This window comes from Apostichopus japonicus, chromosome 16, assembly GCF_037975245.1.
Source record: "Apostichopus japonicus isolate 1M-3 chromosome 16, ASM3797524v1, whole genome shotgun sequence".
Lineage (NCBI taxonomy): Eukaryota > Metazoa > Echinodermata > Holothuroidea > Aspidochirotida > Stichopodidae > Apostichopus > Apostichopus japonicus.
The window spans coordinates 36,425,026-36,446,965 of NC_092576.1; the positions used below are offsets into that span (position 1 = coordinate 36,425,026).

A 21,940-nucleotide genomic window follows, 5' to 3' on the forward strand; every position below is an offset into this window, starting at 1 on the left:
TCTTCATGGTAAGGGGAGTAACTGTACGTAGCTCAGTCTATATAGGACATGTGGAAAATAATGTCATTACGTATGTACGTGATAACACTACGTACGTTAGTAATATGTATTACGTACGTACGTGGTAAGTATATTTCACTACCTATGAAGTAGCAGTACGTATAAACTGTAAAATATTGACCTACATGCAAGAAATGTACCTACACTTACCTTATACTGTAATTATCTATCATTACAATATTACTTCTCGTTCACTGTACCTCGCATGTATCAATCATCCAACCAACAAAGTCAAGCAATTAAAAACGGTTGAGACCCGGTCTAACAAATGCCGGTGACAGTCAAGGTGCGTTCGTTCGACAAACACTATACAGGTATATGCAGACAATGCAGACAACACTAAAGCGGTGCACATAATTAGAAAAAGGATATTGCAACAGGATTTGTACAAACTATGAATGGAGTCAGAAAAATCAGATGGGTTTCAACGTTAACAAATGTGCTGTTCTTCATTTTGGATGATATAATAACCCACAAACTGAGTATTATCTCAATGAAAGAGTAACAGGGTGGTCAGGATCCTGTAAAGTTGGAGAGAGTGATAGCGAATAGATTTGCCTTTAGGTGTACAGCAACAAATTTCTTGTTCTAACTCATTCTTATCTCAGTCTTCATTTCGCATATAATCACAGTGGAAAGAAATAATTGAAAAACAATGGTAAAACTTCCTAAATAAAATACACTTTACCCTCATAGTAAACGGAACCTCAAACATTACAAACTAATGACACAACTGTTCAGACGGTCCCTGAATAAGGAATTCCTCAGTAGACAATAATAATAATAATAATATTTTTTTTTTCTTTTTTCCTCCTGTTTATTTCTTCGACAATATATATACAGAAACATACAATGTCAAATGTTATTTTGTTGTTACACAATAATTAAACTAGAATGAAGCTGTTTTTTTTAAGTCATCATATAAATAGCGTTTCTTACAGTACTGTTGAACTTTTACAGCAAACAGCTAACCCCTGAATTTAGTGGACTAACACAATTAACAAGATATACGCTACTAAACATAGTTTCAAGAAACTACTCTCGGTGTTTTCTTTGACCTCTTTAAGGCTTTCGACAAGAGTGTCCATCATATTCTACGCAAATTGACATTTCTCTCTACGAGATACCAATGCACATCTCTTGAAAACATGTACTTTTAGTTCTCTGGAATATTCGGTGGTATACCCAAGTCCATGAACTATATTTATAGGTGTCGTACCACAATTAATCGTACCACTGACTTACACACTAAATTCGTCACTTTCAAAACCCTCTGATACATAGAAGTTTTCAATTGACATATCTTATTCACCATTTGATATTGAGGTCCTGACCTCTCACGGCACTTGCAAATGTCTATATCATGACTGTTTAGACGTTGAACTGGAAAAGAAGCCAGTTTAGCACACTGAATCTGAATTGAACAAGTAGAAAAATGGTTAAATGGTTTATATCAGCTTCAATCATTATTTTTAACACCATCTGTACTTTGATGTTAGTTCTTTCACATGGAGGCAGAAATGAAAAACAATGATGGTAACTGATAATATGCCAAAGCAAGCATTACAGTAGGTCATTTTAGTTTTTTTTTTTTTCTAGCGACTGTGCTATACTGTTGTACCAATGGATCCACTGTTATATCTATCATTTACCTTTTTATTATGTCTTCAAATTCACAAGGAGCTGTTGTTTTCTGTAGAAATAGAATATATTTTAAATTAGTTATAGGAAAGGGCCGGGAATATTTTAGACACTGGGAAAGCGGAGAGAAAGTTATGGCTAGATCCCCGTTTTAATCATAACTTTCAGTGTTCGTTACAATATTATTATCATTTAGAGAATATTGGCGTACCATCGCAAAAACATTATTTTTGTCTAGAATTGACAACATTGAAATAATGTTCGCTGTTAATAAGCTGTCAAGAATTATGATAAAACTAAGCATATGGTCATGTATAGTAATAATGCACACTTAAGTGAGATTGAAATATATAAATGACATATATACTTTACAATAAGATTACAAGAATTGAGTCTACTCTAAAACGTTTTCTTTCTGGAAACATATTCAGAACAATATTATAAAATATTCTATGATCGTCCATATACCTACCGTATTCTGTTCAATTATTTAGTCTGGTACGAGCAATTAAAACCTTAGAAGAATAACCCATGACATGTAAATGTAATTCTAGAAAGAAGAGAATATTAATATACCACAACGCACCATCTCTTAGGTAAATTGCCATACCATGTCAAGATAAATCTATAATTGAATAACTCTCTTAAGTAACATGTTTTTTTTAAGGTACGAACGATGATGTGACGTCATTATCGCACTTAGCGGAGGTACCATTCAAAATAGATCGGATCCCGTTTGAGATGACACAATCCAACAATAGGTAAGTACAGAAGTTCAATTTGTTGAATAAGTTCCGTTTATCAGTACTGTAAGCTACATTTCTTTCATATTCGAAAATGCGCTAAAAATTATGCTTCAGCTCATAAACATTAAAATTAGGACCGACACTTAGAAATTTGAGTCTGTTCGCCGCCGACTGCTAGTGTTGACAACTAGGGCCATTACTATAAGTAATACTATTGGTATCATTGCAGAATGAGCGCCAAGCTTCCGTTAAACTAGACTTGAGTCTTTAATACAATATATTCGTCGCCTGAATGTGTTTGAGTGTATACGAGCACTGACCTATTCATATACAGCAAATGAAGAAAGTATACAAATGAAAGAACGTACATTCTATAAAGTCTTTGTCACAATATCGTAGAATACGTATTATACGGTGTCTTGACAAAATGAAAGAGTTATAGTAATGCTAAAGTTCACCTTCACAGTATAATTTCGATGTAATTTTATGTATAATATATGTGTTGCTTTCTGTCTGCACATCAATACACAGGTCTTCTGTCGTGATTTCACAACAGCTAACTCCCGCTAATGTATTACATCATTTTGAAAACCACAACATGTGCATACTTACTATTCCCTGTGTACAACATACTATATGTTAACAAACTGTGTCGATGATCAAAACTTCAACTGTCTAATTTTGTCATTTTTCATTGAGAACCCTTTTCACTAAACTAGGGAGTAATTGTCTCCCTGCGTTCGACCACGACACCCCTGTTTAATGCACATATCTCTCTGTTAAACGGTCGTATAAGCCAAACGTGTAGTAAGTTCGCGATGGTACTCCAATTCTAGCATATATACGTATTCGTCCTCGTGAATGTATACTTGCACTCAAACTCTAAGATATACAACAGTATACAATATGAAGTACAAGTACTCTTGCCAATTAGTTTGTACTCGTCCTGGTACACACCAATTGGCATTACACTTGTATTTGTAATGATGATGTTGAACTTGATTGATTGTTTTACTCACCATTTAATTGATTATAACTCATAGAGATCAATTTTCCTAAAAATGTTACAATTCGTAACGAAACAAAAAGTGAAATCACACATCTTTATCAATTGTTATGAACAAACACTATTCCCTTTACATAATATAAGTAAACGTAAGAAACAATCACGTACATTGTAATTACTTACTGGTTGACTTAAAATATTATATGGTAAAATATGTTGATGCCAAGGGTAACCCGAGTTCTGTGAGGGGCGACCTTTTTCCCTAACCCTTTTTAGAAATGTGTATTTCAGTTAAGGGACCTCTATCCGTGCCTTAATTTGCCAGTGAGTAGTATGACTTTACGTTCATACATATCAATTGGTTGGTGACCTCTGATGCAGTTATTGCTAGAGACCAACCACATCATGACATATGGTCTGGTCTGGTATGTCTGGTATTGTGTTATAAATTTTAAGAAAAATAAATCGGGGTCTGGGGTTGAATGTGCCCCTATGCTTCCTGTGTATTGTATATGTTTCACCATTATGCACTAAAAGGGGCAGTAGCAGTTTTAAATGCCTGGCAATAACATACTGCTAAATGGCAGCTCCTTGGTTCACCAAGTCAAAATCTTAAAATACTTCACATAATTTCTTTTCAGAAATGTCCCCTTAAACTGTACATTAAACGTTGTGGGGAGTACTTTTTTTTCAGCTGTAAATACAAAGGAACCAGATATATTTACCTGATTTTAAATACATATAGCACTGGTTATTGATGATTTAGATTTTCAATAGTTAACCTACCTTAAATATTGAACAAAACTCCTGTAGTATTTTATTTGTAACATAATCATAATGAACTACAGGTAACAGTTTTACAGTAAATACATCATGTCGCTAAAGCTTAGAAACATATAAAGAAGATATATCATCATTTCTATTCGTGTGAACAGGTTTTGTTTTCCTCAACGTTGATATTTCTCTTTGAACTTAAACTACCTCTTTTTCCGTTTAAGTCATATTTCATGCTTTGCCGATGGTTTGTCGATTTATACCACACACATCAACATACGTGAACACGACGTTACAAATATACAATTTGATATATCCATGGGTAGGAGAGACCGCTTACTCAGTGACACGTGCATTGTTCAGCATTCAGGCCGCACTTTCCCTCTGTTTTTGCATGTTGGAATGACATTTGTTAATAAATGTTTATAATATGATGTTATCTATATGTCATAATGTAGTTTGGCACAATATTAGGCAACGGGAGACTGTTACTTCTCATGACCGTGCTGTTACATCATTGATGACATCAACATGAAGTGAGGAGAAAATGTTGTTGTCAGTCTGTAAATTGTGCTTCAGATACTTTTTTCCTACATGTATTGAAAACGTAAGTTTTGATCTCCTCCCTGCTCGCTGTCCTCAAACCATATTTCATGTATCAAACTCTGTCGATCAGATTTTGTAGGAATGCTGTACTACATCAACTTTATCGTAAATAAATACATCAAATGTTATGTTTTAACCATGGTTCATTCAATAATGAGCTTATTTGGGGATACAAAGCAGGGAGTAAACACTTCTAGTTTATAAATCAGACACAACAATAATACAGTTTTCAAGACGATCATTTTTCTTTTTTCGCTAAATAATAGGCAGCAAAGACCAAAGCTTTTTTTGGGGGGGTTTTGTTGTGGTATAATACCCTAATATAGGAAACTAGGTAAGTCCACGCGGGAGCAATACGGACGATCCTTCGTTACGTGGAAACCTTTCCCCAACATCGCAGCGTAATTGCATTGTAAAGTAGCATTATGTGTTGAGTTGGTCAGTCTGTTGATATCAGATACACGCGTGAGAGAACAGTAGATGGAACAAATCATGGCTCTTCTATCAAAGCAGGACCGAGGAAATAACTCATAAAACCAAAAAAAATAAACCAAGAAAAAATCATACGTTTGCGACTGAAACAGAACATGATAATGGTTTTTACACGAAATAAATTTGTATATTGTAATGGCTGGTGGAAAAAAAAAAAAAACTGTTAATAGGTCTTTTAGATGAACTGAGGTTATCGAGGTTTGCCATGAATTCGACGCACTGCAAAATTGCAGGGGCGTCAATCTTAATTGAAAAATGTAAGGGGTGGGCACATGAATGACTGAACATGTATACAACTGACGGAGTGTGCGCGTATCGCATATGGCGAGCGCCGTGGGGCAAAACCTCGGATGGGGTCCAGAGACAGGCCATAGGTCAATGTTTGGGTCCAGGGGCGAATCCCAGACGGCGCCTCAGGGGGAGCTCAGGGACGTCAAGTTTTTTTTTTCTGTTTGGTCCCTGAAGTGATATGTCGTGTATAAATATATTTTAGTCACATCTGACAAATGATTAGACTTATCATATCTTACCTTAATGAAGAAGGACTTTATATCTGTTATACATCCGGGTGTCAATAAAATTGAGACTTAACCACAAACGGAAACAATTTAAACTTTGCACACAAGAATAAAATCATCTTGTTAATACAGATGTCTACAATGTGCACACATATGGTATCATAACAACATTCGAAAAGAACTAGTGGGTATCTGGGCACATTTTACTTGATCAGAAACATAAACATTTATAAACAAAAAGTATTCCAGGGCCATAGCCTGGGTAGATTCATTAGAAGGCATTTGAGGAACTTCGAATAGATGTATCATCCACATTTTACAAAGTGCTGTTTTATATGTGCGTATATAACAGGGCCTTATTGATGTCATTTTGAGTGGGTGGGCTAATTTCCATCATGACACTATGTAAGCGAAGCGCCACCTTTAGTTGAAGCGTAGTGTAGTCAGAAAGTTTCAACGTGGTACCCTTTCGAGACAATTGCTGGATAATTTCTACAATTTTTCATTAAATTGTGTCGTTCTGAGATGAAAAGATAATGTTTCTTTAGTTTTTTTTTTTGTAGATGATCGAACGGGGTTACAACCCTATCGCTGGATGCACTGTGCATACCGCCTTATGCATCGCTTTCATTGTACCCCATTTCGTGCTTTATCATACAATAAACACACGGTACACCGTTGATAAACACCTACTTAACAGACGGGATATTTAATAAATCCAAACAGTTATTGGTTGTCCCTACAAACCATGAAAACAGTCTCAATATATGTATAATGTTAATGGAGTCATGCTGGAAAATAGAAATAAGTGAAAATACTACAACATTAATTTTCTAAATGTTTTTGATTTTCAAGAGAGTGATAGCAAACAGAATACGTGGGACAATGGTAAGGTGTAAAGCTATCCGCTGAACGTGTTACACAACATACTGTACATATGTGTGTAATCAGTAACGAGAAAGCCGTAGTCAAGACCGTTAACGCTTTACCTTGATACCTTGACTACTGAACCGTATCATGCTTAAAGGCATTCTCTCAGCTAGAAATTTTTAGAAGGCGGGCCAATTTCATAGGTTTCGCTGGTACACCGTTACTCCACTTTCTGACTTGATCACGTGATACGGTACATGTAATATACTGCCATTGTACAGTGTATATCTTGTATGCAAGTGTACGTAATGTATTGCACAGTTTCATGCAGTGTTAGCATAACACACGTAACGTGTGTATTGTGGTCGCCGCGCTGTTTAGGTTGAAGGCACAGGTTGCTTTATTGCTGGTCCCGATACCAAAAGCAGTAAGAGAAAAAGGGACAGAGAATTGCAGGCATGAAAAGTGTACTTGAGCTGTTGCTACGTGGACTGGGTCTCCAGAACGGTCTACTGGAACAGAGATCGGGGATCGACAAAATAACCAATGCTACCTTCGCGGAGCATTTACTGGCATGGCAGATCATACGAGAAGGTAGGCAGCACATTATGCTAACGACTAACGTTATGTATTTACTATTTAGGCTACAGTGTACTGTTTACCGGCCGAAGTGTTTGGTCTACTCTAGGCTTCCTTGTTATATTATTCAATAGATCGACGCTAGGCCTACTTAGGAGTGGCTAGGCCGACAAAATAAGGCAACTAATACACCGAGAGCCATAGGCTAGTACTGTAGTAGTATAGTCAGTATTGCGAAGTTTGGAACACTGCGAAGTTTGGAACACTGCGAAGTTCGGACACCCCTAAGAAATACACGATTTCTCCATGACAACAAGAGCAAGAGCCAATTGCACGAAAAACTGAGAAGCTACAGTTATTTTCTCTCCAAAATGACCCAACCATATCAAGTATATTTTCAGGTGATTTATACCATGAGATATTGTTTTGGGTGCTTTAAGGCTTAGGTGTCCGAACTCCGCAGTGTCCATGTTTCTGCAGTGCAGGCTGTTGTACTTACTGTAGTCTAGCCAAGGCCGAACATGTGTTATATATGCTTTCTACTTATATTCGCCTAGTAAGCATTATCAGTATGGAAGTCTGTGGTATCATATGTGTTTGGTTTATGATTCGGTAGCTTTGCAAATATGAATTGGCCTTAGCCTACATCACTGTAATATGGACATGGATTGGTAAGTAGATCTCCCCACAAGAAAAAAAAAACTTGAAACAAATGCAACTTCTCATGAGCAGAGCAAAAGTAGAACTACTGTAGCCTAGCTCCAGGCCCAGATTTATACAACGATGCACCATGCACCGTTAGTTTACCAGCACAATTATGGAGTTCCTTGCAACAAATAAATTAGTCTGACAACTTGAAAATTTACTGCATATCTGCCTGCATGGTCATTCTCAGTTATAGACTACTAATATGTGTAGCCATTTCATTTTTGTCTGAGCATGGGTTCTTAAATGGTGAAATAACCTCGAATCTGCTGAGCAACTTCAAGATGAATTAAGTTTCTAAGGCATTGGGTTCTTTTTACTTTTTAAAGTCTAATATGCATAGGCTAGGGTTTTAACTTTGCTTCACTTGCTTGTCAATCCGCATAGCCACTATAGCTGTGAATGATTCTTCACTTGCAAAGAAAAAAAGTACACATAAACTCTTCTATCCCGAATTAGAGTATTGCCTAATATCCCCAACTTGGTAGTAACTTAAAAAAAAAACGGTAGCGGCTACCTCATTTCCTAGTTACTGTAGTGGAAAGTGATATTTAAGTAAGTTTTCCAAATGGAAGTGTAAACTCAACAGCCTAGATGAATTGACACAAGTAGTATCATCTTACATCAATTTTACAACTGATATCTGCATCCCTTAAAGGACAATGTCACACTCAGAAGTTATGAAGAGATTGCCAGCCGATGATAAGATCAAGCAGTTGGAGAAAGTGAAAAGGGAAGCAATTGATGATGGAGACACTGCTCTACGGAACAGGCTACAGAGGCAAATAAATAAATATGTGTTCAAGAGGAGGAATGAATACTTCCAAAAGGTAACAACAGACAAACAGTCTCTCTGGGATCTACACAAATCAATACGGAAACCAGATGACCAGCATAGAAACTTGTTTAATGATGAGCTTGGCCAAAAATTAAGTCAACACTTTGGACGTTTTATTGATGCTTCGAGCAAAGATATTTCACTTATACTACCAGACCTATCAACTACTGAGCCACCAGTAATACAAGAGAAAGATGTAAAAAGACAATTTGGACTTGTTAAGATAGAAATTGCGTCTGGTTTTGATCAAATTCATTGGTGGGTGTGCAAGTATTGCTCTAAAGAATTAGCTGGCATATTCACTAATTTAGATAATGTAACTTTAAATGAGAATTCAATTCCGTCCCTATGGAAGCAAGCTAAAACATCACCTGTGCCTAAAATCTCTATTTCAACATCTGTAAACGACCAATTGACATGTCCAGCATTGGTTTTAAATGTATGCAAAAATTATTATTTCCATACTTGACGCAGGCCATCGCATCACACGGTGATGAAAACCAGTTTGCCTACAAAAAAAAGGCGTGTCCTGCACAGATGCTATACTCAAGCTCGTACATTGTGTTGTTTCTGGTTTAAATCAGAGTGACACAACAGACACTAAAGTTTTATTTTTAGATTTTCCAAGTGCTTTTAATACGGTTTTACCAAATCGGTTAATCCAAGGTTTGTGTAGTTTTATCGAGGGGCCATGGCTTATACATCGGTTGGCTAATTTTTTACAAGGATGGTCCCGACAATCAAGCTACAGAAAGGTTATTCAGAGGAATCAAATATTACAGTGGGAGTCCCCCAGGGAGGTCCTCTATCTGCGTTACTTTTTACAATATACACAGATGATATACGTTCTTTTCTGGGGTGTAATGTAATTAAGTACGCTGATGATACAGCTATATCCCGTAAAATTTCAATTAACTATAAATATATACTATAAATCATGTATTGATAATATGGTCAATTTGTGTGAGCAGAAGAACCTCTTGCTTAATCCTAAGAAATTTAAAGAAATAATTTTTGAAAACATTAACATTAAACATCAAGGTCTCATTCAGACCAGGGATCAGAAAACTTATGTTCAAGGCTCCTTTGTTGAGCGGGTATCTCATACTTTGTGCTTAGGAGTTGATATTGACGCCAAGTTAACTTTTACTAAACATATCTAAAATGATGTCTAAGGTGTATTATGTTGTATCAACGTTGGCATACATTATTCCTTATTTTCATTCTAATGTAAGAGATAAGGCTTTCAACTCATTAATTCTGCCAGTGATTGTGTATGCAGTTCCTGTCTGGTATCACCTTCTACTTGAAAAGGACAAGAAAAGAATCAGAAGTTTATTGAAATACTGCTCAAATCAATTTAATCTCGACTACGAAAGCCTGGTTGGTAAAGTAAACACTGCTGTTAAAAATGAATTCATAAGACTAGCTAAGAATATACATAGTTCTAAAGATCACTCACTTCACTCCGAGTTGATCTCTCTGTGCAATAGAACCAGCAAGTACAATATACGTAATCCTACCATCTTGTCAACTTTTAGAATTATGCTTTTTAAGAACTCATTTATTTACAGAGCAGCCATTTATATTCAAATGGGTTCTTAGAATCTCTGTTATAATCCTTTTAATATTTAAAACTTCTAATCCTCCATCTTATTTTTTTCTGTTCATGCTTTCATGTTTGTTCATTTTTACGTCTTTTATGTTTCATTATTATGTGTCCTATTTATAAATTTTATACTTTATACTGGAATAAAGAAATTGAATTGAATTCTCAGAAAGAAGCTACACTAGCTCTACAGGCTCCTTTGTTGAATTAGTGAAGGATACTGTTCACACAATGATGCATTCATAACATGATATTTTGCTACAGTATCATCCTTGTTTAATCAGAAAACCGAGGACAATATAAACAAATCAATGTCACCAATAATTGTGAATGCCACCATTTTATGTTCGATAAAATTTATCACATTTAATTTAAAGGATACACCATGATATTTAGTTACATGGTACAGTATTCTGCAATAAGTCTTATAATCTACTCAATCTAAGATGTAATGCTAAAATACTAATCTATTATAAAGTGTACTGGGTCCATTATATTCTTCTCTATTGTTCCAATAATTTTTGTGGTTACCATGGTGATAGTGTGTACTATTTAAGTCACATATTGCACAATGCAGTAGAAACATTGTCTAGTGGATTACTCAAATCTCAGTGTTGGTTGAACTAACACATTATTGATCGTTCTAATGGACTGTTTAACCCAAAATAGGCGTGAATTATTGTTTCTCCTTAGTATGTTTTAATCTATTTTGACTATTAGGATTGCAGATGCCAGTAATGCACATGTCTAGCAATTGTATGACGCACCCTCAGACCCCTAGAATAGGTTAATTTTTACTTAATTATAAACATTGATGCACCCCTGCATCGTAGTGAAATTGACACATCATTGTATGTCTTTGACATACACCAAATTAACATTTTGACAGATCGTTTGCTGACCATGATGGGCACATTGACGAGCACTGATGCACATATTGTAGTTGTAATGACACACCAAAAGTGCGCTTTGATGGACCCCTTAGTAACACAATTCATCGCACATAACGCACCATACAGGGGTCGTTGAGTCCGTCTTACAATAATTGATAATTTCATCATGATATAGAAATTAAAGACATTTGCCAAAATATAACAACATCATAGGCTTCATAGCTCTACACATAATCTTATCATGCAGTTCTAAACATTATACAAAAGGAAAGTGATACTACTGATTTGTGAGAGAACTGGAATGGTCGGCCATAATATACCACATCATGTTTCTATGTTGTCTTTAAAAACTTTATTGTTCAGCAGTTCTGTAGAATATTCCGTAATTTTAAGTCTCGGAAATAAGCAAAGTCTAGCTATATTGTTAAAAAGCAATTATGCATCCCTGATGAAATTTGGTGACATATTAATGTATGAACAAGCCTACTGGGACATTGCCATTGTAACATCAAACGTTATGACATTAAGTGAATGTAAGGTATTAGTAGATAAGTTATAATACTGCAGGTGTATACTACTAACATAAAAATAACACAATTAATAGAAATTGTTGCATATCACTAGTTTTTGCACCAGATTAGTAAATAAACCATTCTTGAATCCTTGCAAAGTTGACACTATACTATACTGTAAATCATAAAGCAGTAGGATGAATTGATGCTGCCAATAGCAAAGTTCTGTAACTAGTAGTGTAATAATTGTTCTGTGTTTGCAAAAATTGATGTGAATTGTTGACTATTTAGTAATGGGCAAAATGTGGTATTCAGTAATTTATGTTGCACCCAGCAGTTCTGAATGCCGCTCAGCACCAGTGTATTTTAACCTTTTCCGCTCGGCACGTTTTTGATGATAATTTAACACATTTTACAATAACCAAAATCTGGGATAATACTTGGCACAGAATAGGAAAAATAACACCACCTAAGCATACTTCATGTGCACAATTTTTCCAGTAGGGAGGGAGAACCCAACCTAAGAGATCACTCTCCCATGATGTGGATCACACTACCACATAATCTGCCTGGCACTAAAATATTCCAGAGCACATCCCTGCTATGTGTACAGTGTGCATTCTGATATAGTATTAACTTTGCACATTGCGGTATTATTTGTCTTTTTCAGTTGAAGGTGTGTGCCCAATTAAGAAACTCGAGAGGTTGGTATCCAAACTAATCCACCAGAAAAGACAACACCAGTTCCTCAGAGGCTGATGCAGCAATGCACTCCAGCAGCTGTACCCCAGTGGAGACTGGTAATTTTTTTGAGGTACATACTGTAACCATTCCATGTTGCAACTAAGTCTACAATTCAACTAGGTCTGTAGTCTACTACAGTAGGACTGAATATGACTAACCGGATTTAGAACATTTGACACATTTATTCATAAATTGTATTATGTAATTTTAATGACATAGACATATAGTGCCAAATATGGTGCTAATACAGCCACTAGAGGTCAGTAAATGCGAAGGACCCAAAAATGTTTCAACTCCACAGGTTAGTGATAACAGTAGTATTTTTCCTTATCTCTGAAAAATAAAGACATTTACCAATCTTTTAGAATGTGCTACCTACCTCTCTGAAGCAGTTTGTGTTCAAAAATTGCACATTTATTCTTTTCTTATGTTTTCTATTTATGTTTCATGATGATGTGGCATTATTTGTACATACTTGCTCTGCTTAAAGATAGTTGCTCGTCACTGCCTATACTGCAGTTGTCATATAGTCAGGTTGTTATGTGCATATAGTTTCATATCAGCCGACACATTGACATTTTTGGCAAATTTTGAGTGTGAGCTATATTTCTAGTTTAACATGTTAGGGGCATCATTTAGGGGTCTACTTTCTCCCAGATTTGAACAATAATTTTTAGTTATTACAATGAGTACAAGTTACAATCTCAGTGAATAAACAAACATAACATTTGTGCTGGCTCCAACACAGTTACCTTGGCTATGAGCCTTATTGGAATGTCTCTTTTGCAATTAAAATCAAATGAATCATATCTTGGAAAATCATTTTAGTTCAATCTTCAACAACAACAACAGGTATATCTTTGTAACACTTTTGTCCTCAGAAAAGCCATAAATATTTTTTTTTACCCTTTTCATTTCACATTACAGATGTACAGTACATCCTTTAGAGGAACAGCACAGCATATTGTTATGGCATGATGGATGTTTTGGAAGCAAATATACCTGTAAGGGTTGGAACTGGAAGTGTTTGTGTTCGATTGTTTCATTAATACATTAATAAACGTGTGCTTCTCTACTTATGTAAGATGATTGTCATATTTCTTGTTCTCCAGTGAGAGCTACGGATTTGCATAGTGAACGTTGTTAACATGGATACGGACAATTTTGAAATAGCTGATGTCAAAGCAGTTCCTCAGCTTGTTTAAATACCATACATCAAGGACACAAGAGTGGACAATGGAAGTAACAAGTATCCATAATGTATATATCACAAGCCTTCAAGACAATTGAAAAAACTGTACCATAACGGATAACAACAAACATGGTGTCTCAGTAAAATAAAGTCACTAAGCTAGTGCAATGTATCATAAGAATGTATCTTTTTAATGGTGTCAAACATTGGTTGTTGCATTTAGTGCGTTATGTATCTTACTCCTTTCTGTAGTATTTAGCATTGATTTGCATGTTCATTCATAGTGTGATATAAACTACATAATTCATGTCATCAAAGTTACAACTGTGTCATATTAATAAACTAAATGACTGAATATTGGTTTCACTGCATACTTTATTGTACACCATTTGGCTTTCCATGATAGCAATATCTGATCTGTTTACGTACCGTAGTTTGTTCAGTCATACCAGTAGTTCTAATGTGACATTGATTTTAGGTTATTTATTGTTGGCACAGAATAAATTGTCTTTATTTTGTATTATGTGAGATCAATTTAACATAGCATATATTGTGATGTCATGGAGTGTTGAAGATGTACTCTAACTTGCAGCTAGTAGTGATAACACAGTTTCACTCAGTGCTCTTATGATAACCCCAGTGGCAGATGGAGACAGTGTCAGATGGAGATGTTTGAAATGCAGGGGACATTATAGGGTCTTTTGAAGTTTTGGCAAAGTTTTGTTTGGATGTAAAGCTGCTATACTTATCATAGACATGTCCACAACGGAGGCATGGCGTCTCCTAGCCTTATTTGGGTATATGTTCCTGCATTCCGTATTTGGAACACTGCCCTACTTTTGTTTGTATTGCTTATTCTAAAGTTAGGTAAGTCAGTACGGTATTGTAACATGTTTTTATTTTTAACACATCGATTGCATCTGTACAGTTCTATACATTGAGTTCAACTACAATAACCATGAGCAGGGAAAACTTACCACTATTTCACTTGCATTTGTTTTTATGTTAAAGTGACCATATTCATACTTTAAACAAAACATTTCTTCCATATTTGATAGTGTTTATCCAGAGTAGGTTACAGGATATTTTAAAGGTAGGCTATGTAGTATTGGCCCCAATTTAGCATGCTATAATTGCTAGAAGATTTAAAAAGAACGTTACTAGAGGTCTTTACTTTCCAAATTGTTGCCAATAAGATGCCTGAATGTCCCAGTGAGGTTCATTTCCTCGAAGGTGGTAATAAAAACAGTTTCAAAACCTTGACCAAAGGTAACCATTTTGGAGATCGGGTATATTTTGGGCCAATACAGCATACCTGGTCCAGAGTTGCTGTGGAAGCCACCATATGTTTGTAGTAATGCAGTAAAATGTAGTAAAGGCAGCTGGAAGGTCATTCATCTTTTTGGGCTTTCTCTCCCTTACCCCTCCCTAGGATTGGTACTCCCACAGCCTCATTTAGGCAATGTGGTTATACACTCACACACCCCTTACACACAAAAAGGCCTTATCTTAAAGCAGCATTTTTCGTTTTGTCGCCGTTTTCCACTTTTTGACAAGTTCATCAAGTTTTTTTACATAAATCAATCACAAAACAGCAAACTAAGATATTAGCCAAGTTTCTTCCCTGTCAAAAGCGTTAATTGGCGAGTAATTAAGGACATTTGTAGATAATGAGAAAAGTGTCCACTGACAAATTCCACATTTTATATTAATCTCATACAGTTCCCCCAACCCACTAGTTTGAATCCAACCAATTAGAGATGCAGGTTTAGTTATGAGCCGTTGCTAAAAATAGATTCAAACGTCGAGTTGGTAACTTGGTACAACCAGCGAGCTGGACTCTAACAGGTCCCTGGTACAACTGCCATAGCCAATCTACACAAATCAAGCATGGTGTTGTATGACGTATTGGCCAATGGCATTCGTAACTTTAAAATATTAATAATATGGGCGAGGTTTATTTGGATCCCAACGGAAAATATCTTCGCGAAAAACAAAGTTGAAAGTTGTACATTTTTCGACTTTTATGCCACCATTTGAAGTAAGATTTAAATAGATAAGCTAGTTATGTATGTCGTTATGGCATCTTGGAATCAGTGAGGTTGAGAAAAAACATAGAAAAGAACACAAAATACTGCTTTAACAAGGAGTACCTGATCTTACCAATATCTAATCACCCCTTACTACAGAAACAGAACCCATGATATGAAGCCTGAATTAACTGTAAGAAATGTATACCAATGCACCGCCTGAAGTTCTCGGATGACCTTCCCATTCATTAAATGGCGCAAATCATTCTATCGATATTGTTGTTTTCATTGCTCATTAAAACAATTGAATACATACCGCGCCTATCTACTTGGCTACCGTAAATAGGACCTATCCAAACTGTACTGGGGCCATTTATCGCTATTTTTTGGAGGGGGGGTGGGGGTTGCCAGCAACAAAACTTTAAAAAAAATGTGTACGCTTAGTTTACTACTATTTTTCTATCAAAGAGTTACGTAATGGATTAGAGCAACTATCACAAAGTAGCGATGCAATTATTTCGATCCCGCGGTCTGTAGCTGTCGTACGACATGCCAGAGAAAATCGGGAAAAGGGGTTTGCCCCCGTCGCATGGACGATTTGTTTTACCCTGACAAATGCATTGTTTCAAAGCCAATAGAAAAATTGTGCACAGCTATAGTGAATCAGCGGGAAGTTGCTCGCACATAATGCACACTACGAGTACACAGTAGGCCTATAGGGTACATAGAACTGAGATACGGATTGGAATTTCGGACACCTGGCTAACTTTGCGGTAACAGTGCCCAGATCCATATCCTGTTTAAAGCTAAGAATGAGAATGCCACAATAAAGGAATTAATCTGTCGTCGCTAAGGCAGAGGGCGGCATTGCTTTTATTTTTAAATCGGGGAATACGGGGGAGATACTGGGAGACAAGATTAGCTGAGAGAAAAATACATTTAACTACTTGATCCTCCTCGCGGACTTCATATGAATAATCGCCCATATTGTGTTCTGAACAAGGCCTACGAAACCATATGGAGCAACATTCTTGAGTTAGATGAGAGTTCACTCCATAAAGGTGTAACAGGGTTGATTTATCACCCCCTTTAGAAATTAACTAAAAGGTATATGTGTTAATAGAGGGCGCGCGACAAAAATAAATTTCTTGCTGTATAACGAATCTATACGTTACCTCTCTCTCCTACTTTACAGGATCTTGACCACCCTTTTACACGTGTCAGTTGTTTGTAATAGGTTGTTGAGAAAAGGGGGGGGGGGAAGTCCCCTTTCAAACTTATGTATTTTGGGGGGAATCTCTTTTCAGACGATTTGCTGTGGTAAACAACAGCTCATTATACAAGTATTAACATGCCCTGCTATTTCTACAAATGTTACAGAAGCAGGTCTACATTTTGCAACCAAATATTCTGAATTGTGTAGAATATTTACCTGGACCAAAGAGTAGAGCCCTCCGTAGTAATTGTGGGAATCATGCAAATTAATGTGTATACTGGTACAAGTCAACTTGGTGCAAATTAAACCTGTGAACATGTACTCAGCAGCACTGTAGAACTTACAGAAGGTAACGAACACTGCAGCACATATGTATGTACTAGCAGAATAGTTCAGAAATATGCTCGGACAAAGTGACAGTATATTTCATTTAAACAATCAATGTCACCTCCGAAACAATAGCAAAGACCACAGACAGAGTTAGCTAATATCTGAGACGCAGTAACATTATACAAGTCTGAATAACCGATACAATGCCTTTTTACGTACTGAACTCGTAACATGTTGTGTTAGGTCCCTCTTTATAATGATGTACAGCAGTAAAGCGACCAAAGAGATTTAAACATATGTAGCCTGGAGTCTGCAGTCATAACTGACTTATCATCTTAGTAAATTTCACGTTATAAGAATAGCTGCGGTAGCAACTTACAAGTCGACTTTTGACACAATATAAGTAAAATCAAAATAAAATAAAACTGTTAGCAAACTGCTTATCCACTAGAGAGCCTATGTAATAGAATGTGTAAACGTAAGTTGGCCTGACGTTTCGATCCTAGCAGGATCTTCTTCAGAGGCTAAATGACAAGTCCAGTAACATAAGGGACAAAAACACGCACAGAAAACAGACAGGTTAATGAGCAGGGTGAACACAATGACATGGATGGAAGGGGATTATAAGTAGACAATGAATGGTGAGAAGAGAGCAACAGGGAAAGAGGAGAGGTAGGAGATAAACAGTGGAGGGACAAAGAGAGGATTAAAGGAACAGGGTAGGGAATAAACTGGAGAGGGAAAAAGACAGAAAAGTGTGGAGAAAAAAAGGAGGGGAAGAGAGCTGTGGGAGGATGAGTGAAAGGTCGGGGGGTCGGAGGGAACAAGGGGAGAAGGAGTGGGGGACAGAATAAAAGTAAGTCATGTCCTTCCTGAATGTTCAGCCCATGAGGTTGAATGGTGTGAAGGCGTTGCATCCAGAGCCTCTCTCTGCTGATTCGTACTAGGTCAGGGCGGCTACCTAAGGATTCAATCCCCTGTAGGGACATGTCGTTAATGGTATGGTTGGGAAGGTTAAAATGTTCTCCAACTGGGGTCTCAGTCTTCATGGTGTTGACTGTGGATCTGTGACCATAGAATCGCTTCTTGTTACTGTACTTGTCATTTAGCCTTGTCATTTAGAAGATCCTGCTAGGATCGAAACCTCAGGCCAACTTACTTTTACACACAATAGCACACAAAAGTAATATAGCAACCAAGAAAAACTTAGTCAACGTACATCTATTAATAAGTCAAGCTCATTGGTAGTCGTATAATCCCCGGAGCTAACCATAATTGTAGCAGATGTGTTGACTTTGTTGGTTCGTTGCTTTCAACATTTTCAGATTGTGGTACCATTTACGAATTGTGCAAATATTTGAAGGGAATGAATATAATTTAAAGGTTATCGCTTTACCCAGTCTTGCAATTGTGTTCTGACGAAGTTTCCAAACGTACTGAAAATTTGTTTTGCCTCACGACCAATACTTGCAGTGTGGTAAACAATGTTCAGCAGTTCAGGATTTATGTTTGCTTGCAACTAAGGACGTCGCTGGGTTTATATTTTAACGCAGACGGTCATTGTCTATAACACAAATATCTAGCTTTCTTGATATCAAGTTTAAAAAAATCATATTCGTTAAACAATCAAAAATTCAACAGATAAAATGATCTTAAGGTAAATTATCCAAATGCAAAATCTGAAATTAACATCTTTTCGCTATGAATGCCGGTGAGCATTTCTTTGTGTTACCCGTGATGTTATTTGAAAAACGTAATGGAACTGTATTTGATAGATACTTTCATTATGAGGTCAATCGCTTCCCTTCTAGCCTTATCACAATGTTGAGGTTATTTAGAAAAGGAAGTAATTTAGCTGTAAGTGCTGTCTGAGCGCGAGTTAAAACAAAAGACGGAACTTTAAGGTCAGCCGATATATAGGTACATTCGTTGCCGTTTACAGATGTGCGCTTGAATCCAATCAGTTCACTTTTATGTTGCATCGACTAAATATTACGTTATATCTGCGTATGTAATACGCCGTGTCTAGGGTGCAGTACTGCGTGGTTACGGAGAGTGAAAACCGCGTGGAAGTTGGAAAAAGCGGTACCTCCCAGTCGAAGATAATTACAAATGAATTAAACGAAAACGTAAATCATTATAGAAACTGCTATACTTCTATCACGTCAAAGAAAGAGGGGGGATTGGGGCTCCTTAACAACACTTAATATACTTACACACCTATATCAATAATATCATAGAACATTCTCTGACAGCATGATCGTCCGATACAGCTTGTTTGTGAGCGAATCAAATAAAGAGGATCAGTCTAGGTATTGATTCATTTGCCAATGTTCTAAATATAGGACTGTACATAATGTACATGCTGTATATAATACTATGTATACGAAACTTCTCAAAACAGGAAACTATCTGTTCAGGGGTTGAAATACTTCAATTCTACAGGAAGTAATGAAGACGTTCTTTCATTCCATAATGTGTGTACGTAGATTACATTGAATCACATTGTTACAGGAATAAACACAAGGAATCATTCCGCCATTTTGTAATGTTACATTTTTAGAGTGTGGAAAGTAAATGAAATAGTTCCATGAGAGAAAATCTCACCACACTGGAGCTTAGGAGGTTACGTGTTGACTTGATTCAGGTTTTCAAGAGTGTGTATGGTGTGACAATTTATCCTTTACCGACTATTTTATGTTTGCTAATAGTAGTTGTGCCAGAGGTTATTTTCTGAAACTCCAAAAGTCACAAAGTAGGATTAATATACGGCATAATTTTTTTCTAATAGGGCTGTGAATGAGTGGAACGGTTTGCCTGGAAAAGTTGTACTTGTAGGTAGTGTGAATGGGTTTAAGAATGCTTTGGACAAGCTCTTTAAGCATTGTAATCGGGTCTAAATGTTTGTGTTTTCCGGTTTTTTCTCTCTCCGATAGGGTCCTTGATGGGGACTTGAGTGTCCCTCCTGATCCTTTTTTTTTTTCTACTAAACTAAACAACTAAACTAAATCAGAGAAGAAGTATGACTTAATTGATCATCAAAGAAAAACAAAATCTAGCCATGCAGTTTTCATAAACACAATTATTCCCAGTATTAGACTGGAGAGCGAGATAACGTTAGTTTCTACCGTCAACGTAACAATAACGTTTGATTCGTACGACCGGATTATATATACCGAACAATTTGTTATGTTTTTCTTTATTCGGAACCGTGGGAATTAACGGGAGAAAACTGAGGGTCAAAAGTGCAAAGGGTTATAGAAATTGCAGGAGGTTGATAGGAACTTAAAGGAGGTATAAGATCACTTCACTGTACTGTATGATATAGCTAGCTAGTTAGTTACATTCTCCAGGATATAAGGCTGATAGCGATGGTACCTGTACAAACTTGCAATGCGTAATGTACAATCCCGAACCCTCAACTGCGTACTAAATGCATCATATCATTTCAAATTCAACATACACTTCACCGGAACGTCGTGTTTTGTGGCCCTATTGTAGTGAAATTGCATCCAAAAGCAAGCTTTATTCACAAGTAACAATTTATTCTTGTTAACAATCTGTTTTACATGATATGTGAGGTCTTCCATTGAAGCTAATTAACAAAGCGTGCAAGGGGCAGTGGTGGAGTGCCGTGGAAGGCTCAGTATGAGTTGCCTACGCAGCTAACCTATGAAAGTGTAATTGTGCAGAGACTATATGAAAGTTTAGGTTGCAACGTCTAGTCATGTGGGTACCTAAGCGCGTTTGTGAGCGCCATGACAGGCTCAGAATAAGTTGCCTATGCAGCTAGCCTCTGAAACTGCAAATACACAGATATTAAATGAAACTTTAATTCTCATCGTCCAGTCAGGTTGGTTTCGTTCACTTGCAAGTAATGCCTATATTGTAGCGCGCACGCGCACTACAATAATGCTAAAACAATATATCAGGCGCGTATCCAGGATTTTCAAACTCGGATGGGCGCGAATTACTAGCTAAGCGGAGCGCCACCATCGGTTGGCGCGCAGCGTACAAGAAAATTTCTTGTTTTGATACCCCCCAGATCACCGGAAACGGCACTTCTCAGGCTTGAAATGACCAACCAGATGTACACTTTTTGCCTGAGAACCAAGTATTTCCTAATAGTTTTTTCCCATCCATAACCTATTTGAAGATTGTCAACCCGGCACACATCATGTTCGACCTGATCGCATCTCTTGTGGGTCTTTGCTTTTGTAGGTGATTCTACGTCGCGGCCCACAATACCCGTCAGCCCCACTTTTCAAGGTTTTAAGCCCCGTATTTGTTTAGAATTTGAAAATTCACATTTCTCGTGAATAAACTCACTTGAAAACATACCCATAATGTTGTACAAAATGTCATCTATGGACAACCAATATAGAAAAACTTCCTTGAACCCCTAACAGACCGGTCAAAATTGCACGAGTAGAGGGAAGTGTGATGCAGAATGTTGGTCAGAAATTTTCTAAAATTCCGACACAGTTAATTTATTGGTGTAGAAATATTGCAACCTCTTATAACGGCTATTATAAAACTTGGTTGAAGGAAATGAAAAAATAGCAGATATTTCCGAAAA

The 21,940-nt window shown here is 36.7% G+C and overlaps 1 long non-coding RNA gene across 1 annotated transcript; it reads left to right on the top strand.

Moving 5' to 3' along the window:
• Positions 1 to 1,563: 1,563 nt before the first annotated feature.
• LOC139982282 (uncharacterized) lies at positions 1,564 to 15,031 on the top strand. Its single transcript, XR_011798099.1, has 3 exons — positions 1,564 to 2,462; positions 12,520 to 12,663; positions 13,521 to 15,031. It is a non-coding gene; the product is annotated as an uncharacterized lncRNA (long non-coding RNA).
• Positions 15,032 to 21,940: the final 6,909 nt, after the last annotated feature.